Genomic DNA, 25163 nt, shown 5'->3' with positions numbered 1-25163 from the left:
ACTTCAAGTCAAACAGTAAAATTAAAGAAGATTAGAAACGCGGCCCTGCGGGCAACCAGGAAGTACCCAGAATCTAATGACCGCCTGAACGATTATAAAATTGCTCAACAAAACTACAGACAGGCAAATCAAAAAGACAAACAACTCCATCATGATCAATTTTGGTTTAAACTTCTCTGGGAAAGCAAATATCGCAACTCAACAAAATTGTGGGCATTACTGAACAGACAAATCAACGGAACAACCAGACAGGGGAGTGCAAACATCGCAGAGGCAGAATGGGCCTTATTTTTGACTGATCATTTCAAGGTTAATGGAGGTGCAGACCCCTTAACAGTGAACACTCCAGTAGTGATTAAAAATGGGTCCTCAGTGTAAGGACAGCCCCCACGAGCCGAGGCAGCCCCAATGTGAGACGATTTCTATCACTGAAGCAAGGTTGACTAAAATTTTATCAAAAGCAAGACCGGACGGAGCGTTGGGTCCAAATGGCCTGCCGCAGGCCCTATTTAAGGCAAATATTCCCTTCTGGGCGCAACAATTAGCCATCCTTTTCAGTTCCATACTGAGTTGTTCAGCAATACCGGACTCATGGCGAGGTGCAGTAATCCATCCGATATATAAGTCTGGTGCTCATTCGTCCCCAAACAACTACAGGTTGATAGCCTTATTGGACAATGAGGCAAAGTATTTTGCGAGTGTCCTACTCGAAGAACTAAGCTCTTGGGCTGATCAGAAAGACTTGATTCCAAGAAATCAAACCGGTTTTACAGTAAAGTCGGGCACAACCTCCACTTTATTGGCATTATCTATACTGATTGACAAATCGCTGATCTCATCGAAGGTGTTTTTTTGTTGCTTCGCTGACTTTAAAGCCGCCTTCGATTGGGTCCCTAGTGCAGCACTCTGGGCAAAATTAACAAAATGGGGAATCCCAATCAAATTGCTGGAGGCTATTGTCCATCTGCGCACCAACACCTGGATACAAGTCAAGCTTGGAACCGGCACACACCTGTCTTGAATAATTTTAACAACGAGAGGAGTGAAACAGGGTTGTGTGCTTGCCCCATTGCTCTTTAATCTGTTCATTGCAGATCTATCAGCTGAACTGGATGAGATAAATAGCCACCACCCAAAGATTGGTGGTGTGCAGCTGAGTAATCTTCTGTATGCTGATGATCTTGTTCTTTTCAGTCAAACCCGAGTAGGGCTGCAACGATTGTTAAATAAACTATATAGCTATACTGTTACAAATAGCCTAGAGGTCAACCTAAAGAAAACACAAGCAGTTATATTTGGTCGAAAACATTACGGAGGTGGCGGCTGGACGTATAATGACTTCAGCCTTGCCATAGGAAAATCTTATAAATATTTGGGGGTCCATTTTTACTCCAGGGGCACTTTCGCCAACCATCGTAGGGACATTTCAATGAAAGCCACAGCCCTCCGACTGAACTTTTCAAAACTTTCGAAAAAATTGATGGGTCCGAGCCTAACCCCAATGATGGAAGTTATAAAAGCCAAAGTCGGCCCCACGTTGTCATACGGCATCGAAATCTTTAGGGGTAAAATTAGCACAACACTAAATCAGCACGTGACCAAGATTTATAAAAGTGTTTTTCGTATGCCAAAGTCTGCCTCTGCCGCACAGATTCGATTAGAACTGGGCCTCCTAAATTATGAGATCTCCAGCTCCGGTGCCTATTTAAATCTGTGCCACAAGCTAAGGCAGGCTGAAGGTGGTTCCCTCGAGTCAATGTTGTGGTCGGACATCAGTTCTAATAATCCCAGCGGGACCTACAGCAAGCTCTTCCGTGATTGTGTACAGCAACTCTCAGCAGGGGACCTTTGGACCCTAAACCCCAGTCAAACGGCCTTTAAAATCAGTATTAAGAAGTGTACCCGCATGCTGTCCTATTCCACAGACAAAGCTGTCCTTGCTAAACGTAAGCATTCATGGGCAGTAATTAATTCCTACCAGCTGGCTATACCATCATCATACCTGCCCAGCACATATCCTTTGTATTTAAACTTGCGATTTATGGCACTACGACTGGGGGAATGGCACTTGTTGAAACACATACCCACCTGGCGTCGTACGTCAGACAATCAACAGTGCAGGGGTTGCGGAGACTCGGTGGAATCTATTGAGCATGTTGGATGCCTTTTCCGTGCACTGCTGACCCAGCGCAGATTAAAACTGAGGCCGGAGTGGAACAGATTAGGAGTTCGGTCTTGCAGACAGGCAATCATCGCAGCTCTGAACCCGGAGAACACAGCACTAAATATAAGTTTTACTAACTTTCTTCATTTTGCATACCGTAAATTCAACCAGAAAATTGTAGGCCAAATTGTAGGGGCTAAACCAAAACTGTAGATTTATAAAGTCCTACTAAAGCCTTCTGTGTTCTCCATGCCTATAAAATCAGGGTATGCGAAATCGACGATCTCTCATGGACATTGACATTTGACTTTTTTTCCAATGACCTGGTTATATTTCCGGCGTCCACTTGTAATTCTCTGGCCTCTTTATTTTTTAATTTCACAAGTATTGCCTACTCTTTTTCTGCTTTTTTATATTATCAATTCTTTTAAAAAACAGTTTGTTCCTGCCTAGTTTTAAAATTCAGTATCTTTACATCATCTGTCATTTTTATTACCTTTTTACATGTATGGCTTGTATTCTCAACTTTTATGATTACATTTTTAATAAAATAAAGTAATGTATTCCCCTCGATACTTCTTTCCATTGACCCACATTGTCAATGTATGACATTTACTTATAACAGGCCCCTTCCTCCCATAGGCCTGGTGTCACTTTTCCATGAGTAATGCTTGCATTGTACAGGCCTATTGCACATGTGACACATTAACAGTGCAGATAGTTGGTTATTTCAGAGTAGATTTTGATATGTGAATCACCAACGTTGTTACAATCAACCAATCAAACAAGACATACAATGGTATGTTGAATGTCATCCCTGTAACAGTGCCACATATGGCAAAAGGTGTGTCCTGTGACGGCAGTACATAACACGCAAGCTCAATCAGACGTTGTATGATATCCCATTAATTAGTCCACATGTCCACACATTCCCAAAGAGGAAGTTCTCAGTGACACATATGCCAGCCCTTTCATTGTGACCTAAGTCTTAGGGTGTAGTCTGTACTATAGTACCAGCCTGTATGGACTGTATGCATCAAGTCAATGGGCCTGGCTGTAAAGGTGCCTGTACAGTCATGCACAAATAGTTTACCCATCAGAAGGTCACAATGGTGTGTTGTGTTTTATAGCAGCTCACATCACAGTATGTGTAGAATGGCCCTGGGCTACATGATGTAATTGGGCTGGCTTAGTCAGTGTAGGTCATGACCAGGGTTGAGGATAGTCATCAAGTGACTACAAAAGTGTGTATTCATGTCTTTGTAGTGCTTAGCATGTGAGAATGACACATGTAGTGTGTTGACTATTGATTAATGATTGTGCTAGGTGTATACAAAATGTGTGTCAACCAAACAGATTTTTTTTAAACTTGCAGTTATAATCTATGTATTCATCTATTATACCCATACAAGTCGTCGCACATAAGAAGCAATCTGTTTGGAGAGCCATCACCTGGAAGTTGCAGACTCTGGGTCTATCACCAGTGCAGCATCCATTGTCGTAAGAGGTGGGAGGACCCAGAAGATCATGAGGTCCAGCTGGGCCCGTCTTCCTAACATGGACAGGTTGTGCACTGGACCCTGGCCCACCTAATTGCCTGCATACTGGCAGTGGCCTACCCGGAGCTTGATGGGCACTTGAGGACCCAACAGTAACGACATGGGGGTGAGTCCTTGCCAGTTTTAATGTTACAAGCAATCGTTCCCCATCATTAGTGGGAGTGGCCCATGTGTAATGCACAAAAAAAGTTGCTGTTTGTTTAGGTCTGGTAGTAGGTGCCTGCTGATGTGCTTTGCCTATTGTCTTTCAGACCGGGAACACAGCAGAGTCCAGTCCACTACCAATTTACTGTCTTAAGTAGACACATGGCTGAGTAAAGTGATTAATCAGCTCGTGTTGTTTGATGTTTAGGGTGAGAATTGTACCAAACAAGCTACTTGTTTTCAGTGTATCAGGATTGATGCTCCCTCACTACTGTGTCTCATATGATGGTGGCCCTCTTACATGTGTCATAGCATGCAGTGCCATTTGGATGCTTCTTCTTCTTGATAAGTGGAGAATGTAGAGTAAAATGAGATAGCAAACCATCACTGGTGGCATCAGTATTAGAGCCTACATGTCGGCATGTGTACCTTTCCCTGTTGTAGTATCATCTGCCCTACTGATTTTACTAGATCTATGTGTCTTCATAGGTTGATGTCTGATTCCATCACAAATGTGTGTGCAGGCCAATCTGTATTTGAAAATAGTTATTTGTGATGGATATACAGTTGTGTGTTTTTTGTTTGATATTTTTATTGCGTTTTATAACGTATGAACACATGTTTGAGTACGACATTTGTATTAAGAGTAATCAAATAGCGGGTTGATGAATATACACCTTACCATCTACAGTAATAGAACTTTATACATCACTGTTACCCAATTTCATCATACATTAAGCAAACCCTGTGTCTCAGGATATAAACAATCTGGTTAAATTTCAGGCTATATTAGATCAAATAAACAAGAATTCTTAAATCTTAAACCAATAAACCACAGGCTACCCAACCCCGTCCCCTCCTCCCCATTATTAAAAGGTAAAGCAAATGGATCAGACCCACAACTAAACTCTTAAGAAGTTATCAGTTCCTTTTGCAAAACATTCTCCCTACAGCATACCACTGCAACCACATCGGGTTGAGGGGTGTGTTCCTACATCCTTTGAGAATATCCTAGGCTATGGATCTGCTGCAATTGGATCAATGTGTGTAGCCATCTGAAGAGCCACAAAAATCCCCTCCCAACAGTCTAAGATGGGGAATTTATGCAATCCCAATGTATCCTCCCTGCGAAGGGATTCTCCCACCGCACTGGCCCAGATAAGGATAGAACGTAGCTAGGCGTGTAAATGTGGCGGGTCCTTACATTTCCAATGTCTTGTTATTAATTGTTTGGCCACGACTAGTCCCAGATCCCTAAAGCGATTTGTGGCTCTTTGTTTTTTGTCTCTCTTGTACAGGCGCAGTAGGCATACCTCCCCAGTGTGGGTACCTGCCTGTCGGTGCAGCTAGCTAGCTGCTGTGTCACCCCTTCCAAGTACTGCCGAAAATTCGGGCACATCCACACCATATGTAAGAGATCTGCGTCCAAGTAACCACATCTATGGCAAGTCATGTCTTGTCTGTAAAAATAGCGGTTTAATTTCTCCGGGGTGAGATACGCCCTTTGCACTATATAGTACTGAATTAGTTTGAATCAAGCATTACGTGGGATGTATGTGGGACTCGCCAGGACTGTGCTCCATTCCGCGTCTGTGATTGGGCGTCCAAGGCAGGATTCCTATTTAGCACGCAGCTGGAACAAGTCTTGTGTGCTGTGTTATCGGAATGCGTCTGCAAACCATCGAGTTACATTTTTATCCTCTCCCATAACATGGATGTATTGGAGTGTGAGATTTGTCTGTTGTCCTTGGGTAATATCTCCCCAGTGTTGGAGTAATAAACTGATCCATGCAGCATGTATTAGAAAGTGTCCAGAAGGTAATTCCTATACTTGCGTAAGGTCATTGTACGTCATAAGTGTTCCATCTATATAAAGATCACTCAGTGTGTGTATTCCCTCCTCGTGCCAAACTGTAAGCTCAGGTATTGTGGATGTTCTGTTCCCCCTGGGCGTCCCAAGCAGCGGGGTAGCTGGAGCGTAAGGTCTGACACTTCTTGTGAGAAATAACGATCTCCAAATGAAGCGATAGGCCACTTGTAATAGCAGAGGAAGATAGCCAGCTCTTCTGCTACAGGGAAGGAACACAGAAAGGACCTTAGTGAGCGCTAGTGGCGCCTCACTGTCTGCTGTGTATGGTAGGTGGCGGCCCACTACCGAGCGTGCCACCCATTGTAGCTGAGATGATAGATAATACAGCTCAAAATTCGGCACCGCAAGTCCCCCCATCCGATGGTAGATACAGCTTCGTGGGCGCTACTCTGCAGCGTGATCTATTCCATATTAAATATCGAAGCATCCGCTCTATAGGTCGGAAGAATGATGGTGGCAAGTATAGTGGTAGATAAGCAAAGTAGTATAAAAGACGGGGAAGTGCCACCATCTTAATAAGTGCCACTGATAATGCCAACATCTTCCAGAACATCATTTGCAATGTTGAGGATGTAAGGGCACGTGTAAGGTTGCCATCCAAAATGTCACAATTCTCAAGATACACACGGATAACTAGATATTGGAACATGTTCTGTTGCCATTTGACCATGAATCCGGCAATGGAAAATGATGGGTCAATCACGCAAGGGACAAACGGAAACAAGCCCGACTTTCCCCAGCTGACCCACAGTCCTGAAAGGCGAGCAAACAGAGACAACATGTTGGGTATGGAGCCCTGTTCTCCAATTTGGAAAATTACAGCATTGAGGCTTGACAAGAGAGTGACCACCGTCCACAAGTTGTCATTATCAACACCAATTCAGCCATTCATAACTTAGCTTCAACAACCCACAAGGGGTCCATTCCGAAAATCTAAAACGCCTAAGATGGAACGATGAATTTAGCATCAACGTCCTGAAGGAATGCCTCTCCTTCACATTTGGTGGTCTACCTCCCACAGCGTCTCACATTGGTGATTGGTCAAACTTCTGTAATCACTTGCTGAACTTTTTTCCAGCACATTCGCACGCTAAGTCGACCATCTGTTGCTCCCAGCTCCCCACTTCAAGTCAAACAGTAAAATTAAAGAAGATTAGAAACGCGGCCCTGCGGGCAACCAGGAAGTACCCAGAATCTAATGACCGCCTGAAAGATTATAAAATTGCTCAAAAAAACTACAGACAGGCAAATCAAAAAGAAAAACAACTCCATCATGATCAATTTTGGTTTAAACTTCTCTGGGAAAGCAAATATCGCAACTCAACAAAATTGTGGGCATTACTGAACAGACAAATCAACGGAACAACCAGACAGGGGAGTGCAAACATCGCAGAGGCAGAATGGGCCTTATTTTTGACTGATCATTTCAAGGTTAATGGAGGTGCAGACCCCTTAACAGTGAACACTCCAGTAGTGATTAAAAATGGGTCCTCAGAGTGTAAGGACAGCCCCCACGAGCCGAGGCAGCCCCAATGTGAGACGATTTCTATCACTGAAGCAAGGTTGACTAAAATTTTATCAAAAGCAAGACCGGACGGAGCGTTGGGTCCAAATGGCCTGCCGCAGGCCCTATTTAAGGCAAATATTCCCTTCTGGGCGCAACAATTAGCCATCCTTTTCAGTTCCATACTGAGTTGTTCAGCAATACCGGACTCATGGCGAGGTGCAGTAATCCATCCGATATATATAGAGCCACAAAAATCGCCTCCCAACAGTCTAAGATGGGGAATTTATGCAATCCCAATGTATCCTCCCTGCGAAGGGATTCTCCCACCGCACTGGCCCAGATAAGGATAGAACGTAGCTAGGCGTGTAAATGTGGCGGGTCCTTACATTTCCAAGGTCTTGTTATTAATTGTTTGGCCACGACTAGTCCCAGATCCCTAAAGCGATTTGTGGCTCTTTGTTTTTTGTCTCTCTTGTACAGGCGCAGTAGGCATACCTCCCCAGTGTGGGTACCTGCCTGTCGGTGCAGCTAGCTAGCTGCTGTGTCACCCCTTCCAAGTACTGCCGAAAATTCGGGCACATCCACACCATATGTAAGAGATCTGCGTCCAAGTAACCACATCTATGGCAAGTCATGTCTTGTCTGTAAAAATAGCGGTTTAATTTCTCCGGGGTGAGATACGCCCTTTGCACTATATAGTACTGAATTAGTTTGAATCAAGCATTACGTGGGATGTATGTGGGACTCGCCAGGACTGTGCTCCATTCCGCGTCTGTGATTGGGCGTCCAAGGCAGGATTCCTATTTAGCACGCAGCTGGAACAAGTCTTGTGTGCTGTGTTATCGGAATGCGTCTGCAAACCATCGAGTTACATTTTTATCCTCTCCCATAACATGGATGTATTGGAGTGTGAGATTTGTCTGTTGTCCTTGGGTAATATCTCCCCAGTGTTGGAGTAATAAACTGATCCATGCAGCATGTATTAGAAAGTGTCCAGAAGGTAATTCCTATACTTGCGTAAGGTCATTGTACGTCATAAGTGTTCCATCTATATAAAGATCACTCAGTGTGTGTATTCCCTCCTCGTGCCAAACTGTAAGCTCAGGTATTGTGGATGTTCTGTCCCCCCTGGGCATCCCAAGCAGCGGGGTAGCTGGAGCGTAAGGTCTGACACTTCTTGTGAGAAATAACGATCTCCAAATGAAGCGATAGGCCACTTGTAATAGCAGAGGAAGATAGCCAGCTCTTCTGCTACAGGGAAGGAACACAGAAAGGACCTTAGTGAGCGCTAGTGGCGCCTCACTGCTTGCTGTGTATGGTAGGTGGCGGCCCACTACCTTGCGTGCCACCCATTGTAGCTGAGATGATAGATAATACAGCTCAAAATTCGGCACCGCAAGTCCCCCCATCCGATGGTAGATACAGCTTCGTGGGCGCTACTCTGCAGCGTGATCTATTCCATATTAAATATCGAAGCATCCGCTCTATAGGTCGGAAGAATGATGGTGGCAAGTATAGTGGTAGATAAGCAAAGTAGCATAAAAGACGGGGAAGTGCCACCATCTTAATAAGTGCCACTCTGCCCGCCACTGATAATGCCAACATCTTCCAGAACATCCTTTGCAATGTTGAGGATGTAAGGGCACGTGTAAGGTTGCCATCCAAAATGTCACAATCCTCATGATACACACGGATACCTAGATATTGGAACATGTTCTGTTGCCATTTGACCATGAATCCGGCAATGGAAAATGATGGGTCAATCACGCTAGGGACAAACGGAAACAAGCCCGACTTTCTCCAGCTGACCCACAGTCCTGAAAGGCGAGCAAACAGAGACAGCATGTTGGGTATGGAGTCCGGGATGTCTGCTACATCTTGTATGTATAATAACAGGTCATCAGCATATAGAGAGATTGTGTGATTCTCTTCTCCCAGGTGAACACCCCAACCCTTTGCCCACGATCGCATGGCTATAGCTAGCAGCTCAATGGCTAGTGCAAAGAGAAGAGGAGAAAGGAGGCATCCTTGCCTAGGTGGGCATACAGTCATGTGTTACCACAGACAGGAGTGTGAAGACATTTGTGGGTGGATCACACATACCCTAAACTATTACTCAATGTCATCAGTCAGGTCCAAGTGATGAAGCAATGAAGGACATGACAGGGAGACTTACAGTAAATTATCACAATGTGAATTTCCATGCCATTGATATGGGAGTATTCAGTTATGTGAATTGCACATGCAGATTTGCCAAGGCTCATTCATTGACTGGTGACATGCATCAGGTAGTGAAATGCAGAAATGTAGGGATATGTGAGTGTCTACACTCATTAATATAATGTAATTTGTGTTTGTGATACAAAATTGTACTGTGATGTGCCATTCCATTAGGACACAGGTTAACCACCTCCTCATGTAATGGATATTCCCTGAGCCCCAACAACCTTCAATGGTCTATTGCCTCTTTGGTATGCAATGTAAGAATGGTGTTCTGACCAGTACCAATTTGGACAGTGGATTTCCATGTGCTTTGCTGATTGCTTATGCTGTGGATATTTTTAGACAGCTCTCCCAGATATTGTGGCCAGATTGTCTCCAGTCTACTTTTCTGTGCTACATGTGATGCATAGCAAAGATACTTAAGTACAGCTTTCATGAGACTATTCTGACACTGGACGTATGAGGACGTTTCAATTAGGTAGTGTCAATAGTGTAAAATGAGCATTTCCATGTCACCTACTGTACAAATTGGTGCAACATAGTTGTATTAGTTGACCATCATGTCATCATGATGAGAAATTAGGTAAATGACCTATTGCTGATTGCAGGGCAGTGTGTGAAATATGTAGAAATGAATTTGTCATTGCCATCCTATTTGAGGACATCAGGTTGCTAAGGTATACTGCAAGAGCCACTCTATAAAAGTTGATCAAGTATCCTACTAGATACATGATGATGGATTTGAGACAACTTTACTCATGCAATTGGAGCTGTCTGTGGTTATGACTTCACTGTGAGCAACTATTTACAGGCCATGTAGCATGCATGCATGTGCTCATGCTAATGTTGAAACCAATATAGTGTACCTTGTAGCTGAAGTCTTCTGCACACTTTATTAATGTTCTGTGTTCAAAGTTGTTGGTCAAGTGTGTTCAGTGATATGCAATAAACCGATTTTAAAATTTCATTTCAGCACCATCCCATGCAAGTGGAGGAAATAGGGCCATTATTGTTGGGAAAGCAGCTGGTCACAGTTGCTCCGGCCGTGAGGGTACAGACACATAGGGACCCAGTGACCAAGAGGGTGAGGGGAGTGCCACAGAGGATGGAAACTCAACTTCTTCATCTACAGAGTCATCCTCCAGTGGACACTTCCTAGTGGTGGCGGAATGCACACAACCTATATCCACACCATCCCTGTCCACCACCCCCAGTTTCATCTCCACCCTCCCTGTTACTCTCCACCCAGTTGGCTGTGCCTCCTCCCCTAAGAAGGAAGCCGTCTCCTTTGCTCGAGGCACCTCAGCCCCTGTTCCTGTTACCCCCACTGCCCTGAGTGAGGAGGCTATTGACCTCCTGAGAAACATCTCCGTGGGTCAGACAGCACTACTGAATGCCATCCAGGTGCAAGGCAGCCAACTACAACAAATGGTGGCCTACCTGGAAGGCACCTTCAGTGCTATGCCTGGCCTACAGAGATCTTTTCAGGCTCTGTCCTCCTCCCTCCTGGCAGCCTTCCACCCATCCCAAACTTCCACTCCACCTCCTTCCTCCTCCCTATCCAAATTCCCTATTCCCAAGCCTGTCCCAAGCACACTCCCCCATACATATGCACGCACACACTTCAACATCCCCAAGCAGCACACACAAACAGAAACACCAAAAAACACAGACGCATGCAGCCACTCACATGACACTTACCCCCTCACCACCACCCCTACCAACATAACCCACCTCAAACAACACACCCGCACCCACAGACTCATCCACTACACCGATCATCTTAACAGACACCCCATCCGCACCACCAGACCCATACACAACACCTAACATTACAACAGACACCACACCTGTACCCACAGACCCATCCACCAACCCCAGCATTACAACATACACCACCTGCACCCACAGGCCAATCCACAACACCCAGCATACCCAGCACGTCCACATCATACACCCCCGAAAACCACAAACAACCAGTCTCACCCACACCCCCCTCCCAAGACCGACCTCACCCCTCCCAAGTAACATCTTCAAGGTTCCTGCCATGCTCAATTGATGCCCCTTTGTGAGGAGGTTCCCTGGCAGTGCCATCAAGGGCAATTTAAGGTGCACAGCAGTGTGCAGAACCACACAATATGAAAATGGACTGCCCATTAACCTTTGGTTTAGTACATATTAATGTGTTTGCAAAATTACACATTTGCTTTATTTAGAACACATTTGTCCTGCCATAACTTTTCTACTTATTAGATGTTATTGGATTCTTTGTGATGGGTGAGGACAGTTGTGTTTGTTTCACTATGATTGCTGATCCATTTGAAGTGGTTAGTATGATCTGGCCTTGGAACCAGTGCTAGAGTCACACAGAACAAGGGGAAATATTCAATGGATGGATATGTGGGATTTATTCCAATTGGGCCTGACATTGCCTTGGGTGGTTTTTCATATGGTAAGTATGTCAGCTTGTCTTGGCCAATGTCAACATCATTTAGCTTGCACTTCTCCGTATGATGTAGGTTGGATATGTGTTTGATGTGGGCAAGTTAGAGATTTGTTTATCCACACACGGAGGGTGTTAAATTGCCATACCTTCACAGACGTTAAGGACGTGTCCATTTTTGTGTGTGTTCCTTACATCACCTGTGGTTGATGTGTGGAAGTTAGATATTTGTTTATCCACACATGGAGGGTGTTAAATTGCCATACCTTTGTAGACATTTTTAAAGGCATGTCCATTTTTGTGTGTGTACCTTACAACTTCTTTATCTAAATGTGTGACAAATGCTGTTACTATTGTGCTTTAATGACTTGCACTTACACATTTCCCACATTTGCATGGCACTTGGTTATGTTATTGGTTGTCCCTGATATACTTCAATCCACAAGTCCTGTACACATAAAGTTTTTGAGGCATATGCAAAGTGGACTGTGGCCCAGGGCCCCAGCCTTTCAGGGGAGAGTCTTTATATTGTGCCCTTTAAATGCTTCTCACAATGATTGTTTGGAATTCCATTTATCTGATATTACCTTTTAATATGGTGAGAGTTCATCACAGAGATTTAGGGGAGAAGGTGTGTTTCAGTTTCATGACACATCCATACAGATGCATCTTTGATATCACAACAGGACGTAGCATGTGAGCAATGTGAGGGTGTCACACAGATCACTAGGTGTGATCTTGATGAGGAGGTGCTGTTGTGTGACACAATTTAACGCACACATCACTATCCCTGGTTATGAGATGTAAACACATGTCGAGTTTGGTAGAGTGTGCATGTAGAGTGTCAGTGACCTAGCCAAAGACGGCATAATTGAGCTTTAATTGGATCCTACATTGCGAGTAATTCCGAATAGGGGCCCACAAAATATTTTTGGCCCAGGTACCCCAAACCCCTTGTCAGGTCCATTGTGGGGTATCTATTTGCTGAGGAGTCTATGGAAATGGTTATGAGTATAGCTTAACATCGGTTGCGTCCACAACAGTGTGGGTTTTAGACGTCATCAAGCAGGAGCCGCAGCAGCAGTGCGTGTACTATCGGCTCTGATAGAGCGCCATGTATTTCTGAAATTTGCAGGGGTGCATCATAATCACTGTTAGTCCGCACCCATACATTTAGTGGAATTGTATTAACGTGTGACTTAGGATTGTAATACTAAAAGCAGTATGTATTAGAACAAGTTAGCAATGTAATCACGCCATTTATGAAGTTCAATGTAGTGGTTAATTGAAAACGTATTTTAGGCATCCTATAATGATTGGTTCCCGTATAATGTGATGCATTAGTTTAAACGTGCACCATTTTAAAGTCTGCACGCGTAGTTTGCTTACTCATATGTGAAGTATAATGAAATCAATGCTCATAGTATGATTCTAGAAATGTGTGTTTAAATTGTGTAAAGGCCTGATCGCATATACGTTTAAGAGAAAGGCCTGTTAGTTCATTATGTTAGCTAAATATAGTAGGCTGAAAATTGTTTCCCTTGGTAAGGCTCTGGGTTCCAGGGATGTTAGAAAATCTCAGAAAAGTGGAAAGTTTCTCGTTCCCATGTTTCTGCTGCAGGTGCAAGGACACCTAGCTCGTTGGAGAACTAACCCTTTGTTTCAGGAGTTAGGATGGCATGAGAAGCCAATATGGGAGTATACTGGAATGTAGGGATGATACTTTCGGCGGAGAAGGTGCCTGGGACCCAAGGACGAGTAAACCGTCATTGGATGAGAGACAAGTTTCAGTGGAAAAATACTGGAATACTGGAAGAAGACCTGTTTGGAGAGGTGTGTCGGAGGGCATGTTCTACGTTTTTGGGATTTTAAATTAGGGACAGAGCCCCGTGGGTTGAGCAGTTGAGGTTTAGATGGGAAGCTTGAAGGAGCATCTTAGAACGAGCTCTGACAAAGTGAGTGTACTTCTAAGGAAGTCTTCACTTCTGACACCTTTTATCCTCTTGCCTGGGGAAAATGCTAAGTAGGGATGTCACCTTCGAGATAGAGTAGGGATAGACTAACTGATTTTCTTTTTAGGTTAATGACTTCTAATATAGAGATTGGAGTCATCATTGCCTGTCTAATGCTTCTGGAACTGACTATTCTTCTTATTCTGAATTGGATGAGACTCCTGCGTTGACTCTTCTTTGTATTAGTGCTAATTTATTTCCTTAACCTCGTGCTGAGCTGCTTGTAGTGCAATTATTTTTGGCTTTGTAATAAACCCCTAAAATTAGAAATTTGGAGTCAGTGGTCCTTTAGAGTTCAAATTCGATTTGATTGATTATGTGTTGAAACTTGATTTCCTTCCCTCTGCGCTATTCAGCAGATAAAAAGATCCTGGCGACCTGAAAGGATTCTTGGCAATGGTAAGACAGATAAGAATCCGGCTTTATCAGCTCCATGGAGGCACAGGGTGTGTGAAGCTGAGTGCAGGTGAGTTTCAGCATTATATCCCTCCTTTTACGCCAGCTCAGATATGGTGGTTGGACCCCCACAGTCAAGTCAGCGGGAAGGCACATCGTAATTGGGCCCGCGGTAAGACTGGCAATCCGCCCTCCGACTGAGGCATTGGCCTATCCTGCCACTGCCCCGGTCGAGAATTCCTGGCAGCGGGACCTTATTGGTCTTTCATCTATGAAACAGAATGTATCATAATAGGGTGGTCAGACTGCAAATGGTGTGGCGGTGATTCTGACGCTGATTCCACAGCGGTACCAAGACAGCCAAACTCATATTCAGGCCTGGAGTCTCTGACCCGTATATCATTGAAATTATGGCAGCTCCATGAACTCAATGTAACTGCACATATTTTAATTTTGGTGTGCGTGGGATGGCAGACTGATACAATTTTCCTCTTCAGAAGATGCAGGTCTTTTTTGTTGTCTATGTTTACTATTGGCAAGGCCTACAGGACCATTAACAGATCTGCCATTTTGGCGGGTCATATTTTGGTCAAATGAGAAACGATTGGGAAGCATTATCTAGTGGGTAAGACATTTTGCTTCAAATTCCACCCCATTCCAAGTATTCTGCGCCATGGGATGACACAATAGTCTTAACCTTTCTTTTTGGTTGGCTAAATGAAGGAAATATCTCTCTACAGCAACTGTCTACTAATCTGACCATGCTGTGGGTTTGATTTCTCTCCATAGGGTGTCTGATGTCCGAGCTCTAAATATTCATAGCAGAACATTTTCTCCACAGGTATGACTTTTTATGTATCAAGGCTCACAGATATAATTAGTATTTCTGTTTTTTAATTTGGTTTTCTTGAGTGTAAATGTCATTTGCTACTAATTGCCTGAAGTGTTATGAGACTGGTGGTTTCAGACCTGTTTAGGACAACAGCTTTAGATTTCCTTTAAGCAGACCTCAGTTAATACATTGATGTATCCTCCTTGAAAGCTGGGTGAAGTGGAGTAGTGCTAAGGCTGGCACTGATGTTTCAGTTTTGAGGCTCATTCTTTGAGGGAAGCTACGGTGGGAGCATTATGAGAACATCAAAGTGCCTGCAGGAGTTTACTTTCAGAACTTTTTACTTTAAACTGATTGTTCATGTTTCACTTAATGTTGTTGACAAGCTTTGAACTTGTCATAGTTACACCTCTGGTGGGTTAACAGAATTTTAAACCTCCCCCTAATTTGTTTTAGTTTTTTGTAGTTTTATATAGCTGGAACTAGACCCGAAGGTATCAGAGCGCTTTCCATGAGCACCAGTTGCATTACACATGGACACACTCATTTTTCTTAGGCAGGCACGAGATTAAGGGGCATATTATCAAGAAACGGCATTAAAATTATAATGGGCTTGATAATATGCCCTAGAGAATTTCAATAGAAGCCCATGTTCTGGTGTCAACCTGGGCTTCTATTGGAATTCTCACGGGCATATTATCAAGCCCATTATCTCTGCTTTAGCGGCAGTTTTCTGCCGCTAAAGCGGCGATAATTTTAATGCCGTACTTGATAATATGCCCCTAAGCGATTTGCCCAGAATCACAGGATGATGATCGCCTTTGCCGAGACTCGAACCCAGGGCCATATTATCAAGGAACGGCGACAAGATTATAGCCGCTTTAGCGGCAGGAAACTGCCACTAAAGCGGCGATAATGGGCTTGATAATATGCCCTTGAGAATTCCCATAGAAGCCCAGGTTCACACCAGATATTATCGCCGTTCCTTGATAATATGGCCCCTAGTTTCTCAGCTTCAAGGTCCACCACGCTAGCCGTTAGGCCACATCCTGTCCCCTTATGTGACACCACATTTGGATCCAGTTAAAGACAGAGAGGTACAGAGCAACTAGCTTAATCTGAATGCTATGGGGCCAATTTCTATTTTTCTTGGATATCTTATTTAGTTTATTGCTGCTAAAGTTTCAAAGTAAAAAATCGACAATACAATTTTCACGCCTTTGTCTTTAATAGAATCCAAACTTCCTGTCACATTAGGGAGAGAGATTTCACATTCAAACTACAACATTTTCTTCCGCCCCTTCATTCCCATCTCCGACCACTGTGCACCCAGCTCTTTTTGCTGCTAGCGTCGCCTCCGTTGAGCCGTGTATAATGCAGGCTGTGAGACAGCAAGACATTACACTGCCAGGGCACTGTAGCACGGGATGTCTGACAAGCCGTTGAAGTGAGAAAACACAGGCTTTTTTTCCTAAAAAAAACAACTGTTGCAGCTGCAAAGTAAAATACTGTGAAAACGTCTTCCCACTACTAAATGAAGAGGAGGGCAAAAGTCATCGAGAAGATGTAATGTTGTCTCAATGAACACTCGAGACACGTGTGATCTTTCCGTTGTGTTTATTCGTATCTCACATGAGCAGTACGCCGAGGAGCGCCGGCCAACACTCTCTGCACTTCGCTGCGACGCGCTAACTGTCCCCCGCTCCGCGCTCGCTCTGCGCGCGCATGCCGGCGCCAACGTGCCATGCCCGCGTCACGTCTGCGTGACGCGGTAACAACTAGACCGCTACATATCTCCCCCTTTTTCCAACCCAAAGATCAGTCACTTACAGTTCGCAGTCCAGTTCAAAGTCTTGGAACCTGGAGGGCCTTACAACTTGTCTTCCGCTCCTGGTCACTTTACCACTGTACCCTCGAGTCACTTGGCTCTGTGTTTCCTCACGTTCTGTTCCTTCAGTCATCGCTCCTCCACTGTTCATATTACCTCTCCGTCTGTCCATCTCTACCACAGGGGTCTCACCCCCTTGATCTCCTACTTGCTCCTCTCCTGCCTCTGCTTCTTCCCTTTCTTCACTTCCGCTCACCTTATTCCCTTCATCCACGTCTTCCGTGCTTTCACCTTCCGGTTCCCACTGTTCCCATCTCAATATCTTGTTGCACCGGGCCATGCGGTCCTGCGACCACACGTTCCCATCGCTGAGCAGGGCCGCTCTATCATACACTTCCTTGACCTGCATGGGCTTGCTGTACTTGCTGTCTCCTTTCCTTTGTAGGGTAGCCAATTTTACTCTCACCCATTCTCCTTCCACTAACTGAGTGTCCTTCACGCTCCTCCTCTTGTTGTAGTTATTGGTGTAGATGGCTTGTGCCCTCTCCAGATTTGCTCTTACGACCGCCGGAGACCATTCACTGGTCACTACCTTCTCCTTCCAGATTCTGTTGTCATGCGTGAAAGGTTCCCGTCCTCTCAATATTTGAAACGGGCTGTAGCCCGTACTTGTGGGCGTTATGCGGTAGGCCCATACCATATTCTCCACCGCTTTCTTCCAGTCTTTGTTACAGTTGATGGCCGCTTGTATGGCCCCCATCACCACCCTGTTAAATCGTTCCACCAGACCGTTTCCTGCCGGATGGTAAATGGCTGTGTGCTTTACCGAGATGCCATTTCTCCCCATGAACTGTTTCCATTTTTCTGAGGTGAACTGGGGCCCATTGTCGCTTAAGATGGACTTGGGAATTCCCTCTCGGGTGAATGTCTCCGATAGGAACTCCAGGATGTTCTCCGTGTCCATGGATTCGCTCACTTTTATCTCTGGCCATTTGGAATAACGGTCGATGAGGACACACACATATTTCTGTACGCTCTGGTCATCCAGCACCGGTCCTAAAATGTCTATCGACAACTCTTCCCATGGGTTTGAGGGAGTGTCGAATTTTCCCAGTGCTGGGCGTAAGGGCCTCAACGTTTTGTCGGCCCCTTGGCATTGGGGACACTCTCTGACGTGTCTCTCTGCTCTCATGTCCATGCCTGGCCACCAGTAGTTCTGTTTCGATCTGGCTTTGAGTTTCCCAATGCCAAGGTGGCCTTCATGCAATAAGACCAGCAATTTGTTGATGAGGTTTGTGGGGGGGATTACTCTCTCTCCCCGGTAGATGAATATGCCCTCGTCTCCCACTGTCAGTTCTTCTCTCACCTCATAGAAAGGTTTGAGGTTGGGTTTCACCTTTTTCTTATCAGGCCACCCTTGGGTGATGTGCACTTTTGCCTCCATCAGGTCAGCATCTTCTTCATAAGCTTCAGTCCACTCTTGTATGCTGATGATCTTCTCTTGGTCCTCTATGAGAGCCACCATCTCTCCTCTATCCGCTGGGTCTTCTCCTCCCGGCTCCATGGCCGCCGCTCGGCTCAGGTAGTCCGCCACTCGGTTCTTGTTTCCAGGGATGTACTCCACGTCGTATCTGAATTCCAACAATTTTAGGGACATCTTCGATATCCTGGGTGTGGCGCTGGCGTGTCCGCATGATGTTAAAACCTTCACTAACGGCTTGTGGTCCGTTTTGAGCAGGAATCGGGTGCCCCATAGGAACTGCCGGAACCTCGTCATGGCCCACACTACCGCCAACATCTCCTTCTCAATGACGCTGTACTTGCCTTCTGTCTCCGTCAGTGCTCTGGAGGCGAAACTAATTGTCTCCATGTCCCCACTTCCTCGGTCTTGCATAAGTACAGCACCTAACCCCTTGTCACTGGCGTCCGTGATGAGTATGGTGGCGCCTTGTGGGTCGTACCCCTTGAGTGGTATTGCTTCCAGGATCCCCTTCTTGATGACTTCAAATTCCGCTTGGGCTTCCGGTGTCCATTGGAACACCGTGCTTTCTCTGGTCAGCCTCCTCAAGTTGTAGGTCTTGGATGCGAATTGTACCACAAACTTACTGTAGTACTCTGCCATCCCCAGGAATGATCTGACCTCCTCCTTGTTCTTGGGGGGCGGTGCTTCAACAATGGCTTTCACGTTCTCCTTCTTGGGTGTGATCCCCTGTTGCCCTATTTCGTGGCCCAAATAGGTCACTGATTGCAGTCCCAACCGGCATTTCGACCATTCCGCCGTGAGCCCTTTGGCTTCCAGTGTCCGTAATACCTTATCTAGTGTCCGGTCATGGTCCCTTCTATCTCTGCCCATCACTAGTATGTCGTCCTGGAAGTACTGTACGTCCTTGCAGTCTCTGAACAGTTGGTGCATCATCTTTTGGAAAACAGCCGCCGCCGAGGCTAGCCCGAACGGCATGCGACAAAATCTGTAGCACCCAAACGGGGTAATGAACGATGTGAGACTTTTGCTGTCCGGGTGTAGAGCTACCTGGTGGTAGGCTGATGTGAGGTCGATGGTGGAGTACCACTGGACTCCTCTGGTTCTCGCCAGCATCTCCTCTATCTTGGGAAGGGGAAATTTCTCCACCACTATGTTCTTGTTGAGTTCCCTCAAGTCCACACAGAGCCTGACCTTCCCGTTGGGTTTCATCACGACCACCAAAGGCGCCAGCCATTCGGCGCAGGTTATGGGTTCTATGATGCCCTTCTTTTCCAGATCTTGAAGTTCTGTCTGGACAGCTTCCCTCACTGCAATGGGCACATTCCTCACCTTATGTGCTACTGGTGTGGCTCCTTCCTTAAGTACTATTCGGTGTTGGAATTTCTCCATTTTTCCTACTGTGCCCCCAAACACCTTTGGGTAGTTCTTCTTCCATCGATCCATGTCCGGCCATTCCTCCTGGTCTGTGAGCAGGATCTGTTCCTTCCCCCCTGGGTCGAGCTTTATGCCCAGGTCGCCTTGGTCCAACCATCCCAGGACGGAGGGTCCTTTCTCGGCCACATACAGTTTGCACCACGCTGATCGGCCTCTGAACTCAAACAGTAGACGTCGGAAGCCTAGCATGGGAATGCGATCACCATTATATGTTACCGGTCGTATGTCTAGTTTCTCCAGCCCAGGGCCCAACTCCGTTTCGAATTGTTCTACCCACACTGCTCTCTGTATGATGGTAAATGGGGATCCGGTGTCTGCCACGACTGAAATTGTTATGCCGCCCATGGACATCTCTAGGACCGGTTTTGTTGATCTCTTGGCATCCACGCTCAATACCTGATCATATATACACAAGACTGTGACCACCTCTTCCTCCGTGGCTTCTTCCTGGTCTTCTGTGCTTTGGTCCATATATTTCACCACTCCTTTCTGCTGTTTCTTCCGACACACCTTCTCGTAGTGTCCCCTGATACCGCAGTGCATGCATTTGGCTCTGAAGGCTGGGCAACGTCTGTCGTGTGCTTCGTGGGACCAACTTCCACACCTGTAGCATGTTTTCTTGTTTTCGCTGTCCGCTTGTTTCCCTTGCCATCTGCTGGTCCCTTTGGCCATGGGTGGTTTGGTTTTCTGGTCCCTGCGGTGATCTCCCTCTTGTATCCTGTTCACCATGGTTGGGGTGACCGTCTCTTTTCTGGTAGCCTCGGCGCACCTCTTTGAGAGTTCTGCCCTCTTCACTATGACCATTACTTCTTTGAGTGTGGTGTCCCCACTCGCCCACAGCTTGTCTTGCACGTTTGCACTGGTGGTGTGCATGATCACCTGGTCTTTTATAAATTCGTCTTCCCACAGTGCGTACCTGCACGGGGCTGCTAGCTTCCTCAGTGCTGCTACATACTCTTCGATGGATTCCCCCACCTTTTGTTTCCTTTGCTGGAAGTTGTATCTATCTACTGAAACACAGACGGTGGGGCGGTATCGCTCATCCAGGTCCTCCACCGCGTGCGCATACACATCATCGTCTGTGTCTTCTCTCTTCGTGGGTACCAGACTCTTATATATCCTCAGTCCTTCTGGCCCTAGGTTTAGTAGTAGGATGCGTTTTTTCCTCTGAGGAGTGAATTTTTCTTCGTTCTCGTCCTCCAAGACCCCTATAAAATTGTCTATATATTCCTTCCAGTCCTCCCATTTCATCATTGGTTCACCGGGTTTCGTTAGGAATTGCACCGGTGCAATCGCATACCCTGCCGGGGAACTCATCTTTGCTTCCTTGGTGCTTGTTTCGTCGGTAGCTTTGCTCGGGGGGCTACCTGGGGTGTTGTCGTTGTTTCTTGTGTGCTTGATCCTCTGGGGGCTCTTGTCACTGGACCCCACTTCCTCCTCTTTGGTAGCCAGTGCAGCGCTCTCTGTGCCTGATTACGTGCGAAGGCGGCTCGTGTGCTTGTGGCGGTTGTGGACGGCGTCGTCCCTGTGGCCTGTATGCTGTTCGGGTACTGTACCGTGGCACTGCCACGCTCCTCGGTTGCTCTGTGCCTTGGAATCGACCTGCGCGGTCGGCTAGGGCGTGTCCCGTGACTCCCCCCACTCCAGGCGGCCTGTGCGGTGTTCTGTTTGGGCCTGATGGCCTGGTACCGTGTCTTCCTTCGACTCGTGGGGGCCACGTGGAGTGTTGCCCTCTGCTGTGCTTCCCGTCGGTCTGGTTTCCGTCCCGACCTCGTCGCCACTGTAATGTTGTCTCAATGAACACTCGAGACACGTGTGATCTTTCCGTTGTGTTTATTCGTATCTCACATGAGCAGTACGCCGAGGAGCGCCGGCCAACACTCTCTGCACTTCGCTGCGACGCGCTAACTGTCCCCCGCTCCGCGCTCGCTCTGCGCGCGCATGCCGGCGCCAACGTGCCATGCCCGCGTCACGTCTGTGTGACGCGGTAACAACTAGACCGCTACAGAAGAATTCTCAACTTAACGACACGCCACTCTGCATCACTCCACTCTACGACACTCCACTCTGCAGTGGTGGTAACTCTTTGATGAAACTTCAGAAAACGTTGCAGACCTATTCTCTTTTCTACTTTGGGTGACAATGCAAAGTTTCATCGTGATTACTTCTTTGGGAGTGAAAAGAAAAAAGGAGGATCTCAAAACACATTTTTCCACCAATGCATTTCCAATCAACTTTTGAAACAGATGTAGCGACACAATGGTTTAACAGACGTACACGAAAGCTGCCATAATGCTAGTTGCCTCTCCAATGTTTTACTTACTCATCCTTAAATTAAGGGTAAAAATTAAAAACTGGAAATTAATTCACAGGTGAGTGTTGCACCGAGTTTAAAGGAGTTGCTATGTGTGTCCACATTACTGTGTTAAGTTAGTAGAAAATATTGTGCTCGAGACTGTGGTGCTGTATGTGAAGCACAAGTAAAGATATTGCAGGTTAGAATCGGGGTCTCCAGTTGGCCAGAGTCTGCACCCTAGTCCAAGTAGGGACCACTGATTCCCACAAGGTAGCTTGGCGCGAGGCAGGTAGGCATGCACGAGGCAATGTGTAAAGTGATTGTGCAGCACACATCCACCCTGACACAGTAGAGCACACACAAAAGACACTGCACCAGTTAGTTATAACACTGAAAATATCTTTATCTCGGTTTCAGGCAAGATCAACAATAAACATATCCTGGGAGGCAGATTTGGGTAGGCCGATCACAGATGACCAATGGACCGCTTGTTGCAAAGTCACTAACGCGATATCGCTCAATAGTCGACATAAGCTCCTCCATTATAAATTTCTTCGCCGCTGCTACATGACCCCAGCTAGGCTCCACGCCATTGACCCTGCGCGCCCGCACACATGTTGGAAATGCGCTGCACCACACGCTGACTTTGCACATCTGTCCTGGACGTGCCCCAGACTGCAATCATACTGGACGCAGATACATGAGATCCTTGGCGTTATGTTGGAGCTCACGCTGGTTCCCACTCCGGAGGTTGCGTTATTGGGCTACACAGTGATCTTCCCCAAGAACGTCCGCAGGCTAGCCTCCCTGGGCCTGCTACTCGCCAAGCGTGAGGTGGCAAAACATTGGGGCGGTAGAACGGCCCCCACGGCCGGGACATGGCTCACGTCTATGGCTTATTGCAGCACAAATAGCGAGATCTACGCCAGTCTCCTCCCTGCAGTGGCGCGTCCCAAAGATATCTGGGGCCCCTACAAGACCTATATCGCTAACCTCCCGAGCTCTTCCCCACCGCGAGCCAGTTCCGGAATAGTGCCTACGGGAGTGGGGTAGCTCTGGTAGTCCTCCCTGTTGGGTATTGGGGGGATGTGCGCTCTCGGGGCGGGCCGCATTGGGGGAGCTGAGCCGAAGATGGGGGTGCCCGCTGCACAATTGTTGGTGTATCCTGACTGCGTCATTCCCCTTTAGTGGACACGGGCGGATGAGACGGGTGGGCTCTGGATGGGGGGTCTTTCTATGGTCTGCTGCCATGATGTTGAACTGCTGTTTGTATATGAGGGGGGAGTGTAATGATGTATCTCCGCACTTGTTCCTAAATGTCTGCACAGCCGATATTCTCGCATTGTTATGTTTTTCAAAACTAAATAAAAAGTTTTTAAAAAAAACAAAAAAAAAAAAAAAAAACAATAAACATATCCCACAGGAATTCGGAGCTCTTGAATCGTACTACTTGTTAACAGTGTTCCTTCTGAGAGGAAATAATCCTTCAAGTCCTGGCTGTTTCTTTAGGCAAACATTTGTGCATTTATCAGTTCAGTCTCAGGTAGGCGTAATGAAAGCAGGTGTAGGGACTATCCCAATTAGCACCCCCCCCCCGTCAGGAGTTACTTGGCGCAGGGTCCCCCAGCTGGTTATGACCTTGTGAGTGTTGGGGAAGCACCAGCACCGACACGCGCGTTAAGAATCACGGGGAACCCTTAGTCCCAGGTAAAAACCCCTTGTGCAAGGAGTGACTGTTTGATCTCCTCTGTCTGCAATTGTCCATATTATGCCCCTCGAGGCCCTGGACCTCAGCCGTACACCCTGCCGGCCCTCTGGCCTTTCCCCAGCACGCCCAGGCAATGCAACAAATGGCGGTGGGGTTTAGCATTACCTGGGAGGCTGATCTGTTGCTGCGGTGTGCCCCGAGGCTGTCCCCTGTCCGGAGTCTCTCTTCCTGTGGGGAATCGGAGCAGCTTCCCGGCTCTGGCACGGCTTCCCTCGCTGCCGCGAGGCCGACGCCCTGTTGGGCGTTACTTTCCGCTACGGCCGCTCGTCTATGGTTACGTACCCGGGGAGGGAATCCTGGTTGCTAGGCGACGCTGACACGGCCTACTCGCGGGTAATATCAGTTCCGTTGCAGACTCGGAGCCAGCGGCGGTGATCTCGAGGACAGTTTGAAATCTTGGTCAGTAGTCAAAGGCAGGGGGTGAGGCCCTCTACTCGCTCTTCGATCACAGCGCTTTGTTGCCACAGTGCTTTACAGAACAGTTAGGTCCCGGCGGCGGTGGTAACTGCAGGCTCGCAGTGGTGAACTCAGTACTAATTTCAGAAGCGTTTCTGTAGCGCTTGCACCACGAGCCAGCAGCGCTGATTTTAGGAGGCACTTTAATTGACAAGTCTCTCGCGCCTGCAGCTTCTGACGAGGTGTACCGCTCCAAAGGCTTCCCAACAGTGCAGATTACGAGGAAGTCCCGAATTAGGTGCGGAGACACGCACCCGGTGTGGCAGGGATGGTTTTTAGAGGTCACAGGCACAGCATTGCTGGGAGAAAGTCCTGGAAAGCGCTATGGTTTCAAAAGGCAGTTAGTAAAACGTTGTCCTTAGGAATCTTTACAGCTCAGTAAGCAGGGTGCCAGTCACAGGAGAAAAGTCATTGTGGAGACACACTGGAGCTGTCACCTCAGTCTCCCTGGCGGGGCAAGATCAGCAGGCAGGCAGGACAACTCAGCTAACTTGGGGCAGCAGTTCCTGGGAGCAGTCAGCCTCAGAAGTGCAGCAATCCTCCTAGCGCTGCAGTCTCCACTCCTACAGAGAGTTATGCTGGTCCAGTAGTGTAACAAGGATGTGTGGCCAGAACCCCCCCTCTTATACCCTAAAGTCATGTGACAAAAAGGCAGCAAGTTCTGTTGGCAACCTGGGGGGGTTGGAAGGTTCTGGAAGAATCTAGGGGCTCTGTGGTGTTCCCTGTTCCCTCTGTCCTGTCTGTCTAT

This window comes from Triturus cristatus, chromosome 3_2, assembly GCF_964204655.1.
Source record: "Triturus cristatus chromosome 3_2, aTriCri1.1, whole genome shotgun sequence".
Lineage (NCBI taxonomy): Eukaryota > Metazoa > Chordata > Amphibia > Caudata > Salamandridae > Triturus > Triturus cristatus.
Note: the sequence above shows the minus strand (reverse complement) of the source record.